The 24,688-nt window shown below is 41.8% G+C and overlaps 1 protein-coding gene and 1 long non-coding RNA gene across 2 annotated transcripts in view; both read right to left on the bottom strand.

Moving 5' to 3' along the window:
- LOC123732224 (tripartite motif-containing protein 16) overlaps nucleotides 1–24,688 on the bottom strand; it is a 185,853-nt gene that overhangs the window by 67,189 nt on the left and 93,976 nt on the right. The gene's annotated exons all lie outside the window — the stretch shown is intronic.
- LOC106599799 (uncharacterized) lies at nucleotides 638–3,062 on the bottom strand. Its single transcript, XR_006763288.2, has 4 exons — nucleotides 2,838–3,062; nucleotides 1,511–2,562; nucleotides 1,012–1,132; nucleotides 638–901 (listed from the first exon to the last, which is right to left on the bottom strand). It is a non-coding gene; the product is annotated as an uncharacterized LOC106599799 (long non-coding RNA).

Raw genomic sequence — 24,688 nt, 5'->3', positions numbered from 1 at the left:
GTCAATTAGCCTATCAGAAGCTTCTAAAGCCATGACATCATTTTCTGGAATTTACCAAGCTGTTTAAAAGCACAGTCAACTTAGTGTATGTAAACTTCTGACCCACTGGAATTGTGTCTGTAAACAATTGTTGGAAAAATGACTTGTGTTATGCACAAAGTAGATGTCCTAACCGACTTGCCAAAACTATAGTTTGTTAACAAGAAATTTGTGGAGTGGTTGACATTTTTTTTAATGACTCCAACCTGTGTATGTAAACTTCCGACTTCAACTGTACATAGATTTGAAATCGCTGGCCACTTTAATTTGGAACACTAGTCACTGTAATAATGTTTACACATCTGGTATTACTCATCTCATATGTATATACTGTATTCTATACTATACTACTGTGTCTTAGTCTATGCCGTTCTGACATTGTTCGCCCATTTATTTATATATTCTTAATTCCATTCCTATACTTAGATTTGTGTGTATTGTTAGATATTACTGCACTGATGGAGCTAGAAACACAAGCATTTTGCTACACCCGCAATAACATCTGCTAAACACTTGTAGGATGGATAAATAAGGCGTATTTAGCAGGGCTAGAGGCTCTACAGTGAAATAAGGCAATAATTACTAACCAAAACAGAAATATGTTTTTAGTTAAATCATAGTTTATTCAGTTATATAGTTTCAAAAATAGAATTTTATTGGTCAGAGCCATCATCCCTTCTGTGTAGCCAGATGAATCTTCCTGCTGAACAGCCAATCTCATCAAAGTGCTCAATGCTGCCTGGTGTGCTCTCTCTGGATTCACTGGGTGTCCAAGGATACCGCTGTGGAGCCCTGGTTGGTGGTGATCACGGGTCAATGCTGTTTCACATTGACGTTAACACAGGATCCTGGATGGTACTTCCTGAATGAGAAGAATCAGAGGGGGTTGATTAGGTTGAAAATGTCATTACATGTTATCAGCTGTAACATTGTCTCAACAGTGATGAATATCAAGTGCTGTACAGGACTTACAACACATTGAGATAGTACTGAAGCATTGTGATGGGAAGATGTGGCTGTTACTGCAGTGGTGTGGAGGCTGCATTGTGGGGCCTGCTGGACTGACAGAGTTGGTGGGATGAGATGGGGGAGTCTGGAGGTCAAAACATGATGAACAAACAAAACAAGAAAACATCAGAAAAACTGATTTAATACCAACTGTTAAAGTCTCAAATATATGTCAGGAAACTTTTGACACAGTTTGTTATGATAAAAAAAAGATTTACAACAGGTAAACTGGGTTCATTTGGATTAGACTGAAGGAAAGTATGGTTGACACCAAAGCAATTTGTTAAGCAGTTGTGTTCCTTGTTGGCAGTGGAAGATGGAACACACATCACCCCAATTATAACACCTACAGAACATTCTGCTACTTGTAAATCAAGTTCCTCTAGATCTAGGATATGTGTTCAGTGTAACAGAGGTAGTATCACGTTGGCATTGGCGTCACTGGAGAAGAATCTGTACTTACCCGCTCTGTGGCCCCGCCTGGCTCCTCCCAGAAGCGGAGGTGGAACAACGTGGGGGATAATGAAGATGAATTTGTTGATATTTTATAACATTTTGGGATGTTTTATTTTGTTTTATTTGGACCCTCCACCACCCGCCCCTTCCATGAAGGACAACTTTTTAAAATAAATTCAATTAATCAAAGAATTTCCATGTTCAAATAATTTCAGAAAATGTTTCAGAAAATGTTTTTGAAAAAAATAGGTTTAGTCGTTTCATAAATTTGGAACAGTACTCCTGTTTATTTTCCCAGGTTCCCCCAACTAAAGGTGGCATAATCTGGCGGAAGTCTTTCCAAGTATTTAAGGAATCCATTGTCATTGCAATTAGGTTAATAAATATCATCCCTGGATTTCTGATTACCTCTGAAAATAATACCGCAACTAAAGCAGTGATGTCAAAACTATTATTTATACAAAGAAGTTTTTCTTGATTTCCAAAGATTATATCAGTGAGAGCAAGACAGAAATCTAGGTTCATCGATACCTTATTATCTAATGTACTATATGGGACATGATTTAAATGTTTTCCTTTAATTACAATATCAGATACATTAAGTTTGCCTTCCTGAATTGCAAGTTCAATATCGTTATCATTAATTCTGAGCTCAGTTTTAATGTAGAAATCATTCCTATCTATTAAAGAAATATAACACCCTGATATTATATAAATTGGGTCCGTTATATTTTGTATTTTTTCCTTATTTTTCCAGAAATACTCAATTACGTTGACATAATCATAGAAACTAGTGATGTAAATCACATAGTTACTTTCAAATGTGTTATTTGGTTTTTGGAAAGTAATTTTTTTAAATACAGTATTTTCATTAAAAGGACCTATAAAGTCTAATAAGGCTCTCTTCTCTTTCGAGAATTTCTCCTTTAGGCTAAGTGTAGAAATATGAATTTCTTTTGTTTTTTTTCCGTACTTCATTGTTATAATGACACATTTTTCTTTGACATTTTCCTCAACTTTTACTTTAATGCCAAAATGTTGGTTTTCATCTTCATTATCCTGAAAAAAATGAATAAAAAAACCAGAACAGAATTTGTTTAACCTTGTTTTTACATTAAACACAAAGAGGAAGTGAGTGAAATGATTTTCAATCATACGACGACAAACACAAGCAGTATCTGTAACAGCACCGTTTCTAGACAGACAACAGAGGATGTTCATGATGTTTTGATAAACAGACTATTAGAATTAGAATATAGGTTAACATAAACATTACCTCTTCAGTTATTAACTTTCATAAGAAATTCTCCAAATTAGTTTTAAAATAATCTTACCCTCATCACGCTCCAACTCCGCAAATGTTTGTATTAAAACGCCCGGATAAGTTCTAGATGTGACTCTACTGAAAAGGATAATCTTTGAACACCAGTTTATGTCAAAAATTTCCATAACGTGTTGTTCACTTGGGAGTACTGTTGGGTATTTATCAGCTTAATCAGGTGATCAAACAGGATGTGGGTGTGTCGGGTGTGGATGCGTGTTCCATCTTGCCTGTCTGTTCAGTTTCCTGACAGAGCTAAATGTATTTGTAAAATCACTACACACTTCACGTAAAAGATTAGGCATTAAAATAATTGAAGAACACTATTTTAATCTTCAGGATCACTTTCCTGTCTTCAAACAGGAATAACAGCATACTGTTTGATAACCCACGACAGACAGACGGCTATTTCTGAGATTACAGGTGTTTGCACAATGTTTGCACAATGGCCTTCCCATTTCATATACAATGCCTTCAGAAAGTATTCACACACCTTGAATTTTTACACATTTTGTTGTCTTACAGACTGAATTTGAAACTTTTTCAATAAATTAAATTAATCAATCAAATGTTCACATTTCACTGAGAATTTATTTCAGAACAATGTTGCGGAAAATGTTATTGAAAAAAAAGCATGAGTTGTTTTGTACATTTGGGAAAGTACTCGGGTTTATTTCCCAGGTTCCCCAGATAGAGGTGGCAGGTGCTGGTTGAAGTCTCTCCAACTATGTCAGGAATCCATTGTCATTGTGGTACCAGCCGCTTGACGACCGCGCAACAGGCAGTTCTGGGAAACAGATGAACATTTCTGAGAAGTCACACCCTTTACTTGACATACTGTAATAAATGATTGATTGGTTATGTACAAGCTGTGCTATGCAGATGCAACATTCAGTGGGCTGAATAAACTTGGTTTGAGCTTTTCTCTGCATCTGTTTGAGTTCATACTCTGTTCACAACCTAACACCTTGCTTCAATGTATTTACTTTAATGCCTAAATGTTCTTATTCATCTTCAGAATTAGAATTACATTAACCTTGTTTTCACATTAAACTAAGATAAAGAAAAGGGTGGTGACATTGTCACAGATTATGTCGTACTCGTCGCTGAAAATGTCATACTGGATAGAGAAGGACCAAGGCGCAGCGGGTATGTGGATACTCATTCTTTTAATTGGAAAATGAAAAGCATCCACAGGGAAAAACAAAATGACTCGCCAGAGCTGCCTGCCCGCCAGAATTACTTTCCCCAGAGCTGCCTGCCCGCCAGAATTACTTTCCCCAGAGCTGCCTGCCCGCCAGAATTACTTTCCCCAGAGCTGCCTGCCCGCCAGAATTACTTTCCCCAGAGCTGCCTGCCCGCCAGAATTACTTTCCCCAGAGCTGCCTGCCCGCCAGAATTACTTTCCCCAGAGCTGCCTGCCCGCCAGAATTACTTTCCCATTGTTCCTCAACTGTAATGTATGATACACCATTTTCTATCTCTGTGTCTCTACTTTTATTCAATGTAAAAAACACAATTTCAAATTTTGCTACGTCGAATCGAGCCTGGTCGGTCCCAGTTGTCATCTCATTGTTACTTAGGGAGCTCGGTCTATTATACAGACAGTAGGTGAGTTCTGTCCCAGGTAGATGCAAAAATATGGTAACTTTCCCCAACATTCTTTGAAAACCCAGTTGGGAGATTCACAGTATCGGGAAGGAATAAGCAGGACATTTTTGAAAACTGGGGATTTTGGGAAACTTACTGGACTGTGTGCATGTTTATATTACTGCCTAGCACCAAAATCTATTTCATCTGATCGTGGTCTTTAATTTAGAAAACAATTAGTTGTGTGAAGTGTTAGTAGAGTACTGGAACCTGTATGCTCCGGTGTAAACTGAAGCTGTCTTGACTACAATTGTCTAAATACACGTACAATGTTTTCTCTTGCTAATCCATGCAGGTTTGTCATCTGACTTCCAAGATAGATACAACCATACTCCAAGGCAGGACATTTCCCCACATCCAGGTTGAGGCCTGCTACCAGCAGGAACACGGAGCACCTCATATCTTTTAGCCTAGAAACATACAATATGTTGTTGCCTTACCAACCAGCAATATGTAACTTTTTGGGCGACCAGAACAAATTCACATAGAAACATTGAGTTATAGATCTTTCATTTCTAATTTAAAGCAAGTCTAATCAGCTGTAGATGTGTTCTATATGCACTATTTCTATGTTTCCTGTTCTTAAGTTTCGTTTCTGCATCTTACTGTCAGTTTTGTACACCAGCTTCGAACATATGAAAATACAATATTTTTGGTTATGGAAAATATATTTCACAGCGGTTCATATGGTATAATGATTCTCTACACAATTACTGCTTGTGTTGTCACAAACTGAAATTAGGCCTACCATTAGAATTTTAGCAACCAGTAAATGGCAGAGCAATTTCTGCATATTGCACCTTTAAGTAACCTTCTGTCTTATGTAACCATACAAACATAACATATCATACTAATCTATCTGAGTGTCCTGGATTTACATTTACTATGAGACCAGGCTGTCTACACACAGTGACACAGTGCATCTAGTCTATGAGACCAGGCTGTCTATACACAGTGACACAGTGCATCTAGTCTATGAGACCAGGCTGTCTACACACAGTGACACAGTGCATCTAGTCTGTGAGACCAGGCTGTCTACACACAGTGACACAGTGCATCTAGTCTATGAGACCAGGCTGTCTATACACAGTGACACAGTGCATCTAGTCTATGAGACCAGGCTGTCTATACACAGTGACACAGTACATCTAGTCTATGAGACCAGGCTGTCTACACACAGTGACACAGTGCATCTAGTCTATGAGACCAGGCTGTCTACACACAGTGACACAGTGCGTCTAGTCTATGAGACCAGGCTGTCTATACACAGTACATCTAAATCAAATCAAATCAAATGTATTTATAAAGCCATTCTTACATCAGCTGATGTCACAAAGTGCTGTACAGAAACCCAGCCTAAAACCCCAAACATCAAGCAATGCAGGTGCAGAAGCACGGTGGCTAGGAAAAACTCCCTAGAAAGGCCAGAACCTAGGAAGAAACCTAGTGAGGAACCAGGCTATGAGGGGCCAGCCCTCTTCTGGCTGTGCCGGTTGGAGATTATAACAGAACATGGCCCAGATGTTCAATTGTTCAAAGATGACCAGCAACAGGTCAGTACCTCAGGAGTAAATTTCAGTTGGCATTTCATAGGCGATCATTCAGAGTATCTCTACCGCACCTGCGGTCTCTAGAGAGTTGAAAACAGCAGGTCTGGGACAGCTAGCACATCCGGTGAACAGGTCAGGGTTCCATAGCCGCAGGCAGAACAGTTGAAACTGAAGCAGCAGCATGGCCAGGTGGACTGGAGACAGCAAGGAGTCATCAGTCCAGGTAGTCCTCAGGCATGGTCCTAGGGCTCAGGTCCTCTGAGAGAGAGAAAGAAAGAGAGAAAGAAAGAGAGAGAAAGAGAGACAGAATTAGAGAATTAGAGAGAGCATACATAAATTCATACAGGGCACCGGATAAGACAGGAGAAATACTCCAGATATAACAGACTGACCCAAGCCCCCCGACACATAAACTAATGCATAAATACTGGAGGCTGAGACAGGAGGGGTCGGGAGACACTGTGGCCCCGGACAGGGCCCCCGGACAGTGCCAAACTGGCAGGATATAATCCCACCCACTTTGTCAAAGCACAGCCCCCACACCCCTAGAGGGATAGCTTCAACCACCAACTTACCATCCTTAGACAAGGCCGAGTATAGCCCACAAAGATCTCCACCACGGTACAACCCAAGGGGGGTTGCCAACCCGGACAGGAAGATCACGTCAGTGACTCAACCCACTCAAGTGACGCAACCCTCCTAGGGACGGCATGGAAGAGCACCAGTAAGCCAGTGACTCAGCCCCTGTAATAGGGTTAGAGGCAGAGAATCCCAGTGGAGAGAGGGGAGCCGGCCAGGCAGAGACAGCAAGGGCAGTTTGTTGCTCCAGTGCCTTTCCGTTCATCTTCACACTCCTGGGCCAGAGTACAATCAAAGGACCTACTGAATTAATGAGTCTTTAATAAAGACTTAAAGGTCAAGACCGAGTCTACGTCTCTCACATGGATAGGCAGACCATTCCATAAAAATTGAGCTCTACAGGAGAAAGCCCTGCCTCCAGCTGTTTGCTTAGAAATTCTAGGGACAGTAAGGAGGCCTGCGTCTTGTGACCGTAGCGTACGTGTAGGTATGTACGTGTTACGTTCCCCAGGTTCTTTGTATGTGTGTGTTTCAGGATGGCTTTCTGAAATTCTAAGCAGCTGATTGGTCGGCCCCATTGCAGATTGGAGCTCTGACCCCGCCCTCTCGTTAGGAGATACAGTTGTCTGCAATTACCGACTCCTTAGGCAGCTTTAAATGACAGTGTTCCTTTGTTAGGAGAGAGCTTCTTGGTATGTCCTGTGTTTCATTGATGGTCTTTATAAATTTTTGTAAAGTATTTTGTAGCCGGTCCTGCTGACGATTGTTACTGTAACCAAAAACAGTGAAATTGTTCACTTTATGTTTGTATTATTCTGTTTCATTTGTTCCCAGGGGGGAAGGGAAAGGCACCTTGGGATTGCTTAGGCAAGAGGCCTGTGGGCATACATATACTCGTAGTATTTACTAAGTCTATGCATACTAGGTAAGACCTGGGCAGACCATCCCCTCTATTTTGGTTAGTGTGCCAGGTGGTCCGAGTTACGTAAGTAGTGGGTAGGTAGGTAAGGTAGGAGAAGGGGCTCTTTATTTTTTACTTTCTTTGCTTTGGTTCCGTCCAGCCCCTTTTCCCCAAATTACCGTGTGAACGAAATAAATCCCCTGTAAACGGCACTAATCTCTGCCTCTGTCATCCTTACCTGTACCTACAATCCCATATCTCTTTCCCTCAACGGGGAGTTGAGTTGTAGCAGGGTGTTGCGTTCCCTCTTCCAAGAAGCGTGCGTAACAGTACGGCAGGACCAAATCGGAAAGATAGGTAGGAGCAAGCCCATGTAATGCTTTGTAGGTTAGCAGTAAAACCTTGAAATCAGCCTTTGCCTTAAAACCTGTTATGGATAGGGGGCAGTATTTTCAAGGCCGGATAAAAAACATACCCGATTTAATCTGGTTATTACTCCTGCCCAGAAACTAGAATATGCATATAATTAGTAGCTTTGGATAGAAAACACTCCAAAGTTTCTAAAACTGTTTGAATGGTGTCTGTGAGTATAACAGAACTCAAATGGCAGGCCAAAACCTGAGAAGATTCTGTACAGGAAGTACCCTGTCTGACCATTTCTTGGCCTTCTTTGTCATCTCTATCCAAAACAAAGGATCTCTGCTGTAACGTGACACTTTCTAAGGCTCCCCTAGGCTCTCAGAAGGCGCCAGAACATTGAATGATGACTCTGCAGTTACTGGCTGAAAAACAGTAGCGCATTTGGTAAGTGGTCGATCTGAGAACAATGAGACTGGCGTGCGGGTGCACGTGAAGAGTCCATTTTAGATTTTGAGTCTTTGAACGGAAAGGACGTCTCCGGTCGGAATATTATCGCTTTTTTACGAGAAAAATCAAATAAAAATTTATTTTAAACAGCGTTTGACATGCTTCGAAGTACGGTAATGGAATATTTAGATTTTTTTTGTCACGATAAGCGTCAGCGCATCACCCTTCGTTACCCTTCGGATAGTGTCTTGAACGCACGAACAAAACACCGCTATTTGGATATAACTATGGATTATTTGGAACCAAACCAACATTTGTTGTTGAAGTAGAAGTCCTGGGAGTGCATTCTGACGAAGAACAGCAAAGGTAATCCAATTTTTCTTATAGTAAATCTGAGTTTGGTGAGTACCAAACTTGGTGGGTGTCAAAATAGCTAGCCTGTGATAGCCGGGCTAACTACTCAGAATATTGCAAAATGTGCTTTCACCGAAAAGCTATTTTAAAATCGGACACCGCGATTGCATAAAGGAGTTCTGTAGCTATAATTCTTAAAATAATTGTTATGTTTTTTGTGAACGTTTATCGTGAGTAATTTAGTAAATTCACCGGAAGTGTTCGGTGGGAATGCTAGTTCTGAACGTCACATGCTAATGTAAAAAGCTGGTTTTTGATATAAATATGAACTTGATTGAACAAAACATGCATGTATTGTATTACATAATGTCCTAGGAGTGTCATCTGATAAAGATCATCAAAGCTTAGTGCTGCATTTAGCTTTGGTTTTGGTTTTTGTGACATTATATGCTAGCTTGAAAAATGGGTGTCTGATTATTTCTGGCTGGGTACTCTGCTGACATAATCTAATGTTTTGCTTTCGTTGTAAAGCCTTTTTTAAATCGGACAGTGTGGTTAAATAAAGGAGAGTCTTGTCTTTAAAATGGTGTAAAATAGTCATATGTTTGAGAAATTGAAGTTATAGCATTTCTGACGTATTTGTATTTCGCGCCACGCCCTATCATTCGATATTGGAGCGGTGATCCGCTAGCGGAACGTCTAGATGTAAGAAGTTAACAGGAAGCCAGTGTAGAGGAGCTAGCACTGGAGTAATATGATCACATTTTTTGGTTCTAGTCAAGATTCTAGCAGCCGTGTTTAGCACTAACTGAAGTTTATTTAGTGCTTTATCCGGGTAGCCGGAATGTAGAGCATTGCAATAGTCTAACCTAGAAGTGACAATAGCATGGATAAATCTTTCTGCATCATTTTTGGACAGAAAGTTTCAGATTTTTGCAATGTTACGTAAATGCAAAAAACCTGTCCTTGAAACAGTCTTGATATGTTCGTCAACAGAGATCAACTCCAGAGTAACGCCGAGTAATGCCGAGGTCCTTCACAGTTTTTTATTTGAGACGACTGTACAACCATCAAGAATAATTGTCATATTCAACAGAAGATCTATTTGTTTCTTGGGACCTAGAACAAGCATCTGTTTGTCCGAGTTTAAAAGTAGAACATTTGCCCCCATCCACTTCATTATGTCGGAAACACAGGCTTCGAGGGAGGGCAATTTTGGGGCTTCACCATGTTTCATCTAATTGTACAGCTGAGTGACTCCCGGGTGGCGCAGTGGTCTCAGGCACTGCATCGCAGTGCTAGCTGTGCCACTAGAGACTCTGGGTTCGAGCCGGCCGTGACCGGGATGCCCGTGGGGCGGCTCACAATTGGCCCAGCGTCGTCAGGGTTAGGGAGGGTTTGGCTGGCAGGGATATCCTTGTCTCATCGCGCACTAGCGACTCCTGTGGCGGGCTGGGCGCAGTGCAAGCTGACCAGGTCGCTAGGTGTACGGTGTTTCCTCTGACACATTGGTGCGGCTGGCTTCCTGGTTGGATGTGCGTTGTGTCAAGAAGCAGTGCGGATTGGTTGGGTTGTGTTTCGGAGGACGCATGGCTCTCGACCTTCGCCTCTCCCGAGTCCGTACGGGAGTTGCAGCGATGAGACAAGACAGTAACTACTAACAATTGGATACCACGAAATTGGGGAGAAAAAAGGGGGTCAAATTATTATTATTTTTTAAATGTAGAAATGTACAGCTGGGTTTCATCGCATAGCAGTGAAAGTTAACATTATGTTTCTGAATGACATCACCAAGAGGTAAAATATATAGTGAAAACAATAGTGGTCCTAAAACGGAGCTTGAGGAACACCGATATTTACAGTTGATTTGTCAGAGGACAAACCATCCACAGAGACAAACATATCTTTCCGACAGATAAGATCGAAACCAGGCCAGAACTTGTCCGTGTAGACCAATTTGGGTTTCCAATCTCTCCAAAGGAATGTGGTGATCGATGGTAGCAAAAGCAGCACTACGGTCTAGGAGCATGAGGACAGATGCAGAGCCTCGGTCTGACGCCATTAAAAGGTTATTTACCACCTTCACAAGTGCAGTCTCAGTGCTATGATCGGGTCTAAACCAGACTGAAGCGTTTCGTATACATTGTTTGTCTTCAGGAAGGCAGTGAGTTGCTGCGCAACAGCTTTTTCTAACTTTTTTGAGAGGAATTTGAGATGCGATATAGGCCGATAGTTTTCTATATTTTCTTGGTCAAGGGTTGGCTTTTTCAAGAGAGGCTTTATTACGGCCACTTTTAGTGAATCTGGTACACATCTGGTGGATAGAGAGCCGTGCCCTGCTTCTACACCTGCATTGCTTGCTGTTTGGGGTTTTAGGCTGGGTTTCTGTACAGCACTTTGAGATATCAGCAGATGTAAGAAGGGCATTATAAATACATTTCATTTGATTATGTTCAACGTAGGAGGGCCTAGCACAGGAAGCAGGTCTTTCAGTAGTTTAGTTGGAATAGGGTCCAATATGCAGCTTGAAGGTTTAGAGGCCATGTTTTCCGGTCACAACTTGCAGACTTGTTTACGCTGCTGTGCGTTTTGTTGCCGATCTTACTTTGCTACCTGACGGTTTTTTACTTTTTCATTACCGTATATTTTTACTTTTTCCCTCACTCAACTTTTTTCATTCAACTTTTTCACCCCGGAGGTTTTATCTGGACATGGTTCGTCAGGACTTCAAACAGCCGAAGCTAAGTAACATTAACATGATGCCTTCTAATTGCAGTCGTTGTACTTATAATATACAGGAGAACGATCGCCTTACGGCAAGGATAGCTGTGCTGCAAGCCCAGCTTCAGACGCGATCGTTAGGCAAGGGTAATTTCAGTGTAGGAAAGGATGAAACAGCGTCTGTGCCACCAGTAAGTACAGATAGTAACGTTAGTATAAACCCCCTCGCACGGTCCCCGCAGCTGGACATCTTTCTCATGGCTTCTGGAGGGAAACGCTGTAGGAATGCTCAACCGGTGTCGCTTATTCAGCCGACAGAAACTTTCAACCGGTTCTCCCCATTAAGCGAGTCGGAGTCGGAGGCCGAGACTTCTCTGGTCTCTACTCCTCCCGTTGTGGGGTCTGAGACGCCGACGGCTCCCACCATTAGCTCTGACAAATTGAAAACCCTAGTCATTGGCGACTCCATTACCCGCAGTATTAGACTTAAAACTAATCATCCAGCGATCATACACTGTTTACCAGGGGGCAGGGCTACCGACGTTAAGGCCAATCTAAAGACGGTTCTGGCTAAAGCTAAAACTGGCGAGTGTAGAGAGTATAGAGATATTGTTATCCACGTCGGCACCAACGATGTTAGGATGAAACAGTCAGAGGTCACCAAGCGCAACATAGCTTCAGCGTGTAAATCAGCTAGAAAGATGTGTCGGCATCGATTAATTGTCTCTGGCCCCCTCCCAGTTAGGGGGAGTGATGAGCTCTACAGCAGAGTCTCACAACTCAATCGCTGGTTGAAAACTGTTTTCTGCCCCTCCCAAAAGATAGAATTTGTAGATAATTGGCCCTCTTTCTGGGACTCACCCACAAACAGGACCAAGCCTGGCCTGTTGAGGAGTGACGGACTCCATCCTAGCTGGAGGGGTGCTCTCATCTTATCTACGAACATTTACAGGGCTCTAACTCCTCTAGCTCCACAAAGAAATAGGGTGCAGGCCAGGCAGCAGGCTGTTAGCCAGCCTGCCAGCTTAGTGGAGTCTGCCACTCGCACAGTCAGCGTAGTCAGCTCAGCTTTCCCCATTGAGACCGTGTCTGTGCCTCGATCTAGGTTGGGCAAAATTAAAAATGGCGGTGTTCGCTTTAGCAATCTCACTAGTATAAAGACCTCCTCCATTCCTGCCATTATTGAAAGAGATTGTGATACCTCACATCTCAAAATTGGGTTACTTAATGTTAGATCCCTCACTTCCAAGGCAGTTATAGTCAATGAACTAATCACTGATAATAATCTTGATGTGATTGGCCTGACTGAAACATGGCTTAAGCCTGATGAGTTTACTGTGTTAAATGAGGCCTCACCCCCTGGTTACACTAGTGACCATACCCCCCGTGCATCCGGCAAAGGCGGAGGTGTTGCTAACATTTACGATAGCAAATTTCAATTTACAAAAAAAAAAACAATGACGTTTTCGTCTTTTGAGCTTCTAGTCATGAAATCTATGCAGCCTACTCACTCACTCACTTTTTATAGCTACTGTCTACAGGCCTCCTGGGCCATATGCAGTGTTCCTTACTGAGTTCCCTGAATTCCTATCGGATCTTGTAGTCATAGCAGATAATATTCTAATTTTTGGTGACTTTAACCTGTTGGGTCTAGGGGGCAGCATTTGCACGTCTGGATAAAAAAAATGTACCCGATTTAATCTGGTTACTAATCCTACCCAGTAACTAGAATATGCATATACTTATTATATATGGATAGAAAACACTCTAAAGTTTCCAAAACTGTTTGAATGGTGTCTGTGAGTATAACAGAACTCATTTGGCAGGCAAAACCCTGAGACATTTTCTGACAGGAAGTGGATACCTGATGTGTTGTATTGACTTTAAACCTATCCCATTGAAAAACACAGGGGCTGAGGAATATTTTGGCACTTCCTATTGCTTCCACTAGATGTCACCAGCCTTTACAAAGTGTTTTGAGTCTTCTGGAGGGAGATCTGACCGAACAAGAGCCATGGAACGGTGATGTCCCATTAGACACCTGGCGCGCTACTTCATGTTGGGTACCCTCGTTCCAATACGTTATAAAAGAGTATGCATTCGTCCACCTTGAATATTATTCATGTTCTGGTTAAAAAAGGCCCTAATGATTTATGCTATACAACGTTTGACATGTTTGAACGAACGGAAATATATTTTTTCCCCTCGTTCATGACGAGAAGTCCGGCTGGCTTACATCATGTGCTAACGAGACGGAGATTTTTGGACATAAATGATGAGCTTTTTTGAACAAAACTACATTCGTTATGGACCTGTGATACCTGGAAGTGACATCTGATGAAGAGAATCAAAGGTAATGGATTATTTACATAGTATTTTCGATTTTAGATCTCCCCAACATGACGTCTAGTCTGTATCGCAACGCGTATTTTTCTGGGCGCAGTGCTCAGATTATTGCAAAGTGTGATTTCCCAGTAAGGTTATTTTTAAATCTGGCAAGTTGATTGCGTTCAAGAGATGTAAATCTATAATTCTTTAAATGACAATATAATATTTTAACAATGTTTTCTAATTTTAATTATTTAATTTCTGACGCTGACTTGACTGCCGGTTATTGGAGGGAAACGATTTCCTCAACATCAATGCCATAGTAAAACGCTGTTTTTGGATATAAAAATGAACTTGATAGAACTAAAAATGCATGCATTGTCTAACATAATGTCCTAGGAGTGTCATCTGATGGAGATTGTAAAAGGTTAGTGCATCATTTTAGCTGGTTTTATGGTTTTGGTGACCCTGTCTTTGACTTGACAAAACATTACACACAACTCTTGTAAATGTACTGTCCTAACATACTCTAAATTTATGCTTTCGCCGTAAAACCTTTTTGAAATCGTAAAACGTGGTTAGATTAAGGAGATGTTTATCTTTCAAATGGTGTAACATAGTTGTATTTTTGAAAAATTTGAATTTTGACATTTATTTGGATTCAAATTTGCCGCTCTTGAAATGCACCTGCTGTTGATGGAGTGCACCACGGGTGGCACGCTAGCGTCCCACCTAGCCCCAAGAGGTTAACATTCACATGGAAAAGTCCACAGACCCACTCCAAAAGGCTTTCGGAGCCATCGACTCAGTGGGTTTTGTCCAACATGTCTCTGGACCTACTCACTGCCACAGTCATACTCTGGACCTAGTTTTGTCCCATGGAATAAATGTTGTGGATCTTAATGTTTTTCCTCATAATCCTGGACTATCGGACCACCATTTTATTACGTTTGCAATTGCAACAAATAATCTGCTCAGACCCCAACCAAGGAGCATTAAAAGTCGTGCTATAAATTCTCAGACAACCCAAAGATTCCTTGCTGCCCTTCCAGACTGCCTCTCCCTACCCAAGAACATCAGAGGACAAAAATCAGTTAACCACCTAACCGAGGAACTCAATTTAACCTTGCGCAATACCCTAGATGCAGTTGCACCCCTAAAAATTAAAAACATCTGTCATAAGAAACTAGCTCCCTGGTATACAGAAAATACACGAGCTCTGAAGCAGGCTTCCAGAAAATTGCAACGGAAATGGCGCCACACCAAACTGGAAGTCTTCCGACTAGCTTGGAAAGACAGTACCGTGCAGTATCGAAGAGCCCTCACTGCTGCTCGATCATCCTATTTTTCCAACTTAATTGAGGAAAATAAGAACAATCCGAAATTTCTTTTTGATACTGTCGCAAAGCTAACTAAAAAGCAGCCTTCGCAAATGGAGGATGGCTTTTACTTCAGCAGTAATAAATGTATGAACTTCTTTGAGGAAAAGATCATGATCATTAGAAAGCAAATTACAGACTCCTCTTTAAATCTGGGTATTCCTCCAAAGCTCCATTGTCCTGAGTCTACACAACTCTGCCAGGACCTAGGATCAAGGGAGATACTAAAGTGTTTTAGTACTATATCTCTTGACACAATGATGAAAATAATCATGGCCTCCAAACCCTCAAGCTGCATACTGGACCCTATTCCAACTAAACTACTGAAAGAGCTGCTTCCTGTGCTTGGCCCTCCTATGTTGAACATAATAAACGGCTCTCTATCCACCGGATGTGTACCAAGCTCACTAAAAGTGGCAGTAATAAAGCCTCTCTTGAAAAAGCCGAATCTTGATCCAGAAATTATAAAAAACTTTCGGCCTATATCGAATCTTCCATTCCTCTCAAAAATTTTAGAAAAAGCTGTTGCACAGCAACTCACTGCCTTCCTGAAGACAAACAATGTATACGAAACGCTTCAGTCTGGTTTTAGACCCCTTCATAGCACTGAGACTGCACTTGTGAAGGTGGTAAATGACCTTTTAATGACGTCAGACCGAGGCTCTGCATCTGTCCTCGTGCTCCTAGATCTTAGTGCCGCTTTTGATACCATCGATCACCACATTCTTTTGGAGAGATTGGAAACCCAAATTGGTCTACATGGACAAGTTCTGGCCTGGTTTAGATCTTATCTGTCGGAAAGATATCAGTTTGTCTCTGTGAATGGTTTGTCCTCTGACAAATCAATTGTAAATTTCGGTGTTCCTCAAGGTTCCGTTTTAGGACCACTATTGTTTTCACTATATATTTTACCTCTTGGGGATATCATTCGAAAACATAATGTTAAATTTCACTGCTATGCGGACGACACACAGCTGTACATTTCAATGAAACATGGTGAAGCCCCAAAATTGCCCTCGCTAGAAGCCTGTGTTTCAGACATAAAGAAGTGGATGGCTGCAAACTTTCTACTTTTAAACTCGGACAAAACAGAGATGCTTGTTCTAGGTCCCAAGAAACAGATCTTCTGTTGAATCTGACAATTAATCTGGATGGTTGTACAGTCGTCTCAAATAAAACTGTGAAGGACCTCGGCGTTACTCTGGACCCTGATCTCTCTTTTGAAGAACATATCAAGACTGTTTCAAGGACAGCTTTTTTCCATCTATGTAACATTGCAAAAATCAGAAATTTTCTGTCCAAAAATGCAGCAGAAAAATTAATCCAGGCTTTTGTTACTTCTAGGCTGGACTACTGCAATGCTCTACTTTCCGGCTACCCGGATAAAGCACTAAATAAACTTCAGTTAGTGCTAAATACGGCTGCTAGAATCCTGACTAGAACCAAAAAATTTGATCATATTACTTCAGTGCTAGCCTCCCTACACTGGCTTCCTGTTAAGGCAAGGGCTGATTTCAAGGTTTTACTGCTAACCTACAAAGCATTACATGGGCTTGCTCCTACCTATCTTTCCGATTTGGTCCTGCCGTACATACCTACACGTACGCTACGGTCACAAGACGCAGGCCTCCTAATTGTCCCTAGAATTTCTAAGCAAACGGCTGGAGGTAGGGCTTTCTCCTATAGAGCTCCATTTTTATGGAATGGTCTGCCTACCAATGTGAGAGACGCAGACTCAGTCTCAACCTTTAAGTCTTTACTGAAGACTTATCTCTTCAGTAGGTCCTATGATTAAGTATAGTCTGGCCCAGGAGTGTGAAGGTGAACGGAAAGGCTGGAGCAACGAACCGCCCTTGCTGTCTCTGCCTTGCCGGTTCCCCTCTTTCCACTGGGATTCTCTGCCTCTAACCCTTTTACAGGGGCTGAGTCACTGGCTTACTGGTGTTCTTCCATGCCGTCCATGGGAGTGGTGCGTCACTTGAGTGGGTGGAGTCACTGACGTGGTCTTCCTGTCTGGGTTGGCACCCCCCCTTGGGTTGTGCCATGGCGGAGATCGTTGTGGGCTATACTCGGCCTTGTCTTAGGACGGTAAGTTGGTGGTTGGAGACATCCCTCTAGTGGTGTGGGGGCTGTGCTTTGGCAAAGTGGGTGGGGTTATATCCTGCCTGTTTGGCCCTGTCCGGGGGTATCATCGGATGGGGCCACAGTGTCTTCTGATCCCTCCTGTCTCAGCCTCCAGTATTTATGCTGCAGTAGTTTATGTGTCGGGGGGCTAGGGTCAGTCTGTTACATCTGGAGTATTTCTCTTGTCTTATCCGGTGTCCTGTGTGAATTTAAATATGCTCTCTCTAATTCTCTCTTTCTGTCTTTCTCTCGGAGGACCTGAGCCCTAGGACCATGCCTCAGGACTACCTGGTATGATGACTCCTTGCTGTCCCCAGTCCACCTGGCCGTGCTGCTGCTCCAGTTTCAACTGTTCTGCCTGCGGCTATGGAACCCTGACCTGTTCACCGGACGTGCTTGTTGCACCCTCGACAACTACTATGATTATTATTATTTGACCATGCTGGTCATTTATGAACATTTTAACATTTTAACATCTTGACCATGTTCTGTTATAATATCCACCCTGCACAGCCAGAAGAGGACTGGCCACCCCTCATAGCCTGGTTCCTCTCTAGGTTTCTTCCTAGGTTTTTGGCCTTTTCTAGGGAGTTTTTCCTAGGGAGTTTTTCCTAGCCACCGTGCTTCTTTCACATGCTTTGCTTGCTGTTTGGGGTTTTAGGCTGGGTTTCTGTACAGCACTTTGAGATATCAGCTGATGTATGAAGGGCTATATAAAAATAAATTTGATTTGATGATTATTTTCATCGTGTCAAGAGATATAGTACTAAAAAACTTCAGTGTCTCCCCTAGTCCATGAGACCAGGCTGTCTACATGACGCAGTACATCTAGTCTATGAGACCAGACTGTCTATTCACAATGACACAGTGCAGAAGAGATATATATTTTTTGGTGCCAACCTGTCACTCAATCATTGAAACTTTTCTGCTATTTTTATACAGGGAAATAAAACTGAAGTTTGAAATGAGCGGGCTAATTGTGTTTTTTTGTTTGCTTACTTGCGTTGTTTGTAACTTATTATTTTACTTATTTTGTACATGATGTTGCCGCTACCGTCTCTCATGACCAAAAATAAGTTCTAGACATCAGGACTGCGATTTCTAACCACGGACTAGCAGAATCCTCTTTTTCCTTTCACGACTTTCACGACTGCAATATCTTATGCTTCACGGAATCGTGGCTGAACAACGACAACATCAACATACAACTGGCTGGTTACACGCTGTACCGGCAGGATACAATAGCGGTGTCTGGTAAGACAAGGGGCGGCGGTCTATGCTTTTTTGTAAACAGCTGGTGCCTGATATCTAAGGAAGTCTCGCGCTATTGCTCGCTGAGGTAGAGTTTCTCATGATAAGCTGTAGACCAAACTATCTACCTAGAGAGTTTTCATCTGTATTCTTTGAAGTTGTTTACATACCACCATAGTCAGAGCCTGGCACTAACACAGCATTGAATGAGCTGTATTCCTCCATAAGAAAACGCTCACCCAGAGGCGGCGCTCCTAGTAGCCGGGGACATGTACAAACTCTCCCTCCCTCACCCTCCATTTGGCAAATCTGACCATTATTCTATCCTCCTGATTCCTGCTTAGAAGCAAAAATTAAAGCAGGAAGCACCAGTGACTAGATCAATAAAAATGTGTTCAGATGAAGCAGATTCTAAGCTACAGGACAGTTTTGCTAGCACTGACTGGAATATGTTCCGGGATTCCTCCGATGACATTGAGGAGAACACCACATCAGTCATTGGCTTCAATAAGTGCATCGATGATGTCTGTCCCAACAGTGACCGTACGTACATATCCCAACCAGAAGCCATGGATTACAGGTAGCATCCGCACTGAGCTAAAGGCTAGAGCTGCTGCTTTCAAGGAGCGGGACTCTAACCCGGAATCTTATAAGAAATCCCTGCTATGCCCTCCAACAAACCATCAAACAGGCAAAGCATCAATACAGGACTAGGATCGAATCTTACTACACCGGCTCTGAAGCTTGTCGGATGTGGAAGGGCTTGCAAACCATTACAGAATACAAGGGGAATCACAGCCGAGAGCTGCCCAGTGACACAAGCCTACCAGACGAGCTAAACTAATTCTAAGCTCGCTTTGATGCAAATAACAATGAAACATGCATGAGAGCACCAGCTGTTCCAGAAGAGTGTGTGATCACGCTCTCCGCAGTCGATGATAGTAAGAATATTAAACAGGTCAACATTCACAAGGCCGCCGGGCCAGATGGATTACCAGGACGTGTACTGCGAGCATGACCAACTGGCAAATGTCTTCAATGGCGTTTTCAACCTCTCCCTGTCCGAGTCTGTAATACCAACATGTTTTAAGCAGACCACCATAGTCCCTGTGCCCAAGAACACTAAGGTAACCTGTCTAAATGACTACCGACCCGTAGCACTCATGTCTGTAGCCATGAAGTGCTTTGAAAGGCTGGTCACTGCTCATATCAACACCATCATCCCAGAAACCCTAGACCCACTCCAATTTTTATACAGCCCCAACAGGTCGACAGATGATGCAATCTCTATTGCACTCCACACTGCCCTTTCCCACCTGGACTAAAGGAACACCTATATGAGAATGCTATTCATTGACTACAGCTCAGCGTTCAACACCATAGTGCCCTCAAAGCTCATCACTAAGCTAATGACCCTGGGACTAAACACCTCCCTCTGCAACTGCCTCTCCACCTTGCCTCTTGGAGGATATAGCGCCTCATAGTATCGTCACTCCCTCTTTGCTTCTTCTATTTCCTCCCTTGGGTGACGATACTCCCCAGCCTGGCTCCAGGGTCCTTTCCCATTCAGGATTTCCTCCCAAGTCCATGACTCCAGATACTTCCTCCCACGCTGCTTGATCCTTTTTTGGTGGGTTGTTTTGTCACGGCTTTCTGAAGGATCGGACCAAAACGCAGCGTGTTCGTAGTTCCACATCTTTTTATTTATTGTGAAACTATATGCAATACACCAACCACTTAAAATAACAAAGCCGTAACGCAGGCAAACACTACTCAAAAATTAACAACCCACAAAACACAACAGGAAAACCCCAACTTAAATATGATCTCCAATCAGAGGCAACGAGGACCAGCTGCCTCCAATTGGAGATCAACCCAAAAACCCAAAATAGAAATAGAAAACCTAGAACTAAAACCTAGAAATATAAAAGATAGAAAAACACCCCTGTCACGCCCTGACCACTCTACTATAGAAAATGACCCCTTACAAGGGTCAGGATGTGACAACCACAACCGTTAACCTCTCTAGGGTAGGGGGCAGTATTTGCATGGCCGGATAAAAAACGTACCCGATTTAATCTGGTTATTACTACTGCTCAGAAACTAGAATATGCATATAATTATTAGCTTTGGATAGAAAACACCCTAAAGTTTCTAAAACTGTTTGAATGGTGTCTGTGAGTATAACAGAACTCATATGGCAGGCAAAAACCTGAGAAGATTCCTTACAGGAAGTTTCTCTCTGACCAATTCTTGGCCTTCTACACTCTCTTTATTGAAAACTGAGGATCTCTGCTGTAACGTGACACTTCCTACGGCTCCCATAGGCTCTCAGAAGGTGGCAAAACGTTGAAAGCTGGTTTTTGATATAGATATGAACTTGATTGAACAAAACATGCATGTATTGTATAACATAATGTCCTAGGAGTGTCATCTGATGAAGATCATCAAAGGTTAGTGCTGCATTTAGCTGTGGTTTGGGTTTATGTGACATTATATGCTAGCTTGAAAAATGGGTGTCTGATTATTTCTGGCTGGGTACTCTGCTGACATAATCTAATATTTTGCTTTCGTTGTAAAGCCTTTTTGAAATCGGACAGTGTGGTTAGATTAACGAGAGTCTTGTCTTTAAAATGGTGTAAAATAGTCATATGTTTGAGAAATTGAAGCGCTAACATGACCCGCCAAACCGCGTTTCTTAACACAGACCTCTTCAGTTAACTTTCATAAAAAATGCTCAAAATGAGTTTTAAAAGTATCTTACCCCTATTTTGTGCTCCACCTCCACAATTATAAGTATTAAAAACACTAGATAAGATGTCAATGTGAACAGATGTGTGAAATGCAGTCATTTGGGATGTGGTGTTACCCTCAAAGGGCATGATCATCATTTCCACAACTTCTCAGTATTATTATTCCAGTATTATTATTCCAGTATTATTATCCCAACCTCATAGCGTGGAAATATATATATACCAGTTATGCTCATTTGGATCACCAGGCTGCTGATGTCATGCTGTCTGACGTTTTTGTGTTTATACTTTTTCATAACGACAACTACAGGTTTGATGTCAGACTACAATATAATGTTCATGATGTCAATGCGACAACTGTCTACAGACATGTCAATAGATGTAGTATAAACCAGTCTTTAGTCTTGAAATCTTTGGTTGTTTAGTACACTACTGTTCTCACTCTGTTTAGCACATGGCCTCACATGTGAATCCTTAAAGAGATGGGTGGGGTCGATACTGAATGAGGGTAGACAAAGAACAGCTCTCCAGTAGGTTTCCCAAACATGCAAGGGCCATTTCCTCAAATGTGGGGTTACAAGTTTATCAACATTCAAAGCAGAATTACTTTCCCATTGTTCCTCAACTGTAGTGTATGATATACTATTTTCTATCTCTGAGTCTCCACTTTTATTCAATGTCAAAAACACAATTTCAAATATTGATACATAAGACCGAATAGAGCCGATAGGTCACAGTTGTCATCTCATTGTTACTTAGGGAGCTCGATCTATTATATAGACAGTGGGTGAGTTCTGTCCCGGGTAGATGCAAAAATCTGGTAACTTCCCCAACATTCTTTGAAAACCCGGTTGGAAGATTTACGGAATCTCGAGGGAATAAGATCATTTTTTTGGTGCCAACCTGTCACTCAATCATTGGAACTTTTTTGATATTTTTATACCAGGGACATAAAACAAAAAATGAAATTTGAAATGAGCGGGTTAACCTGTTGGGGCTAGGGGGCAGTATTTGCACGGCTGGATAAAAAAATGTACCCGATTTAATCTGGTTACTAATCCTACCCAGTAACTAGAATATGCATATACTTATTATATATGGATAGAAAACACCCTAAAGTTTCTAAAACTGTTTGAATGGTGTCTGTGAGTATAACAGAACTCATTTGGCAGGCAAAACCCTGAGACATTTTCTGACAGGAAGTGGATACCTGATGTGTTGTATTACCTTTAAACCTATGCCATTGAAAAACACAGGGGCTGAGGAATATTTTGGCACTTCCTATTGCTTCCACTAGATGTCACCAGCCTTTACAAAGTGTTTTGAGTCTTCTGGAGGGAGATCTGACCGAACAAGAGCCATGGAACGATGATGGCCCATTAGACACCTGGCGCGCGAGTTCATGTTGGGTACCCTCGTTCCAATACGTTATAAAAGAGAATGCATTCGTCCACCTTGAATATTATTCATGTTCTGGTTAAAAAAGGCCCTAATGATTTATGCTATACAACGTTTGACATGTTTGAACGAACGTAAATATATTTTTTCCCCTCGTTCATGAAGTGAAGTCCGGCGGGCTTAGATCATGTGCTAACAAGACGGAGATTTTTGGACATAAATGATGAGCTTTTTTGAACAAAACTACATTCGTTATGGACCTGTGATACCTGGAAGTGACATCTGATGAAGAGAATCAAAGGTAATGGATTATTTACATAGTATTTTCGATTTTAGATCTCCCCAACATGGCGGCTAGTCTGTATCGCAACGCGTATTTTTCTGGGCGCAGTGCTCAGATTATTGCAAAGTGTGATTTCCCAGTAAGGTTATTTTTAAATCTGGTTGCGTTCAAGAGATGTAAATCTATAATTCTTTAAATGACAATATAATATTTTACCAATGTTTTCTAATTTTAATTATTTAATTTGTGGTGCTGACTTGACTGCCGGTTATTGAAGGGAAACGATTTCCTGAACATCAACGCCACAGTAAAACGCTGTTTTTGGATATAAATATGAACTTGATAGAACTAAAAATGCATGCATTGTCTAACACAATGTCCTAGGAGTGTCATCTGTTGGAGATTGTAAAAGGTTAGTGCATCATTTTAGCTGATTTATGGTTTTGGTGACGCCTGTCTTTGAATTGGCACAACATTACACACAACTCTTGTAAATGTACTGTCCTAACATACTCTAAATTTATGCTTTCGCCGTAAAACCTTTTTGAAATCGTAAAACGTGGTTAGATTAAGGAGATGTTTATCTTTCAAAGGGTGTAAAATAGTTGTATGTTTGAAAAATTTGAATTTTGACATTTATTTGGATTCAAATTTGCCGCTCTTGAAATGCACCTGCTGTTGATGGAGTGCACCACGGGTGGGACGCTTGCGTCCCACCTAGCCCATAGAGGTTAATCCCCCTTTAGCCCCCTCATGGCGACGGGCCCGATTCAGATCTAGTGTGATTGAGGCAAAAATATCAGCTTTAGCCAACTTTTTTGGATAGCTCTGGCTCTGACAGTACACCAACTGCGGAAAGCCAGCCAAGTTCATTTACTTCTGTTGAAAACAAAGGTTACAAAACATTTCCATACACACAACAGCTGTTAGATAGCAATATGGTGTTGCTATTGTTACAGCACTATTTACATCATTTAGCAGACAAGGGCAAGGGCACATTGACAGACTTCTCACATAATAATGTCGGTCAAAAGGGTAATAAAAGTATTATCGGAGTTATTTTTATTTTTGTACAGTTTCCTTTGCGACCATCTGCCGAATACCTGCCCTCACTGTCATCAACAGGACTGTGGGAAAACAGTGCCTGACAGGCGGTGGCAGAGGACACTGTCTACTGGTCGCTCCCGCTTCCCGATGGCACAGCAGGTGGGAGGCTGGGCAACATCATGATCTAGCTAACCAGCTAGCTTGCTAGTTAGCTAATTTTTGTGCTCAAGTTATTCCATATACTTTGACTAGTCTAGTCATTCCATAAATGTTTTTGTGTATTGTACCTTGACTAATCAAATTCTTCCATGTATTAAAACAACAGTTTGGTGTGTTATTAATTGATCAATCAAGTCATTCTGTACATTTCACCTTTTTTTATTTACAGTTTTAACCTGACATCATTCCATAAAAAACGTTCTCTGTCAGATCCACCATCCCTTCTGTTTAGCCAGATAATACTTCCTGCTGACCAGCCAATCACATCAAAGTGCTGTTTGCTGCCTGGTGTGCTCTCTGGGGAGGCCATCCCTATGATCAAAAGACGTTGAAAATACATATATACAACAACAAAAAATGTCAATTTTGCTCACTGGGATCCTTCCAAATCTCCTTCAGTTGATCTTGAGCGAAGCCTGGGCATCGAAGGATACCACTGTGGAGCCCTGGTTGGTGGTGATCACGGGTCAATGCGGTTTCACATTGACGTTGCCACAGGGTCCTGGATGGTACTTCCTGA

Source organism: Salmo salar, chromosome 23 (genome assembly GCF_965601325.2).
Source record: "Salmo salar chromosome 23, fSalSal1, whole genome shotgun sequence".
Classification (NCBI taxonomy): domain Eukaryota; kingdom Metazoa; phylum Chordata; class Actinopteri; order Salmoniformes; family Salmonidae; genus Salmo; species Salmo salar.
This window is presented reverse-complemented; position numbering and strand designations above follow the sequence as displayed.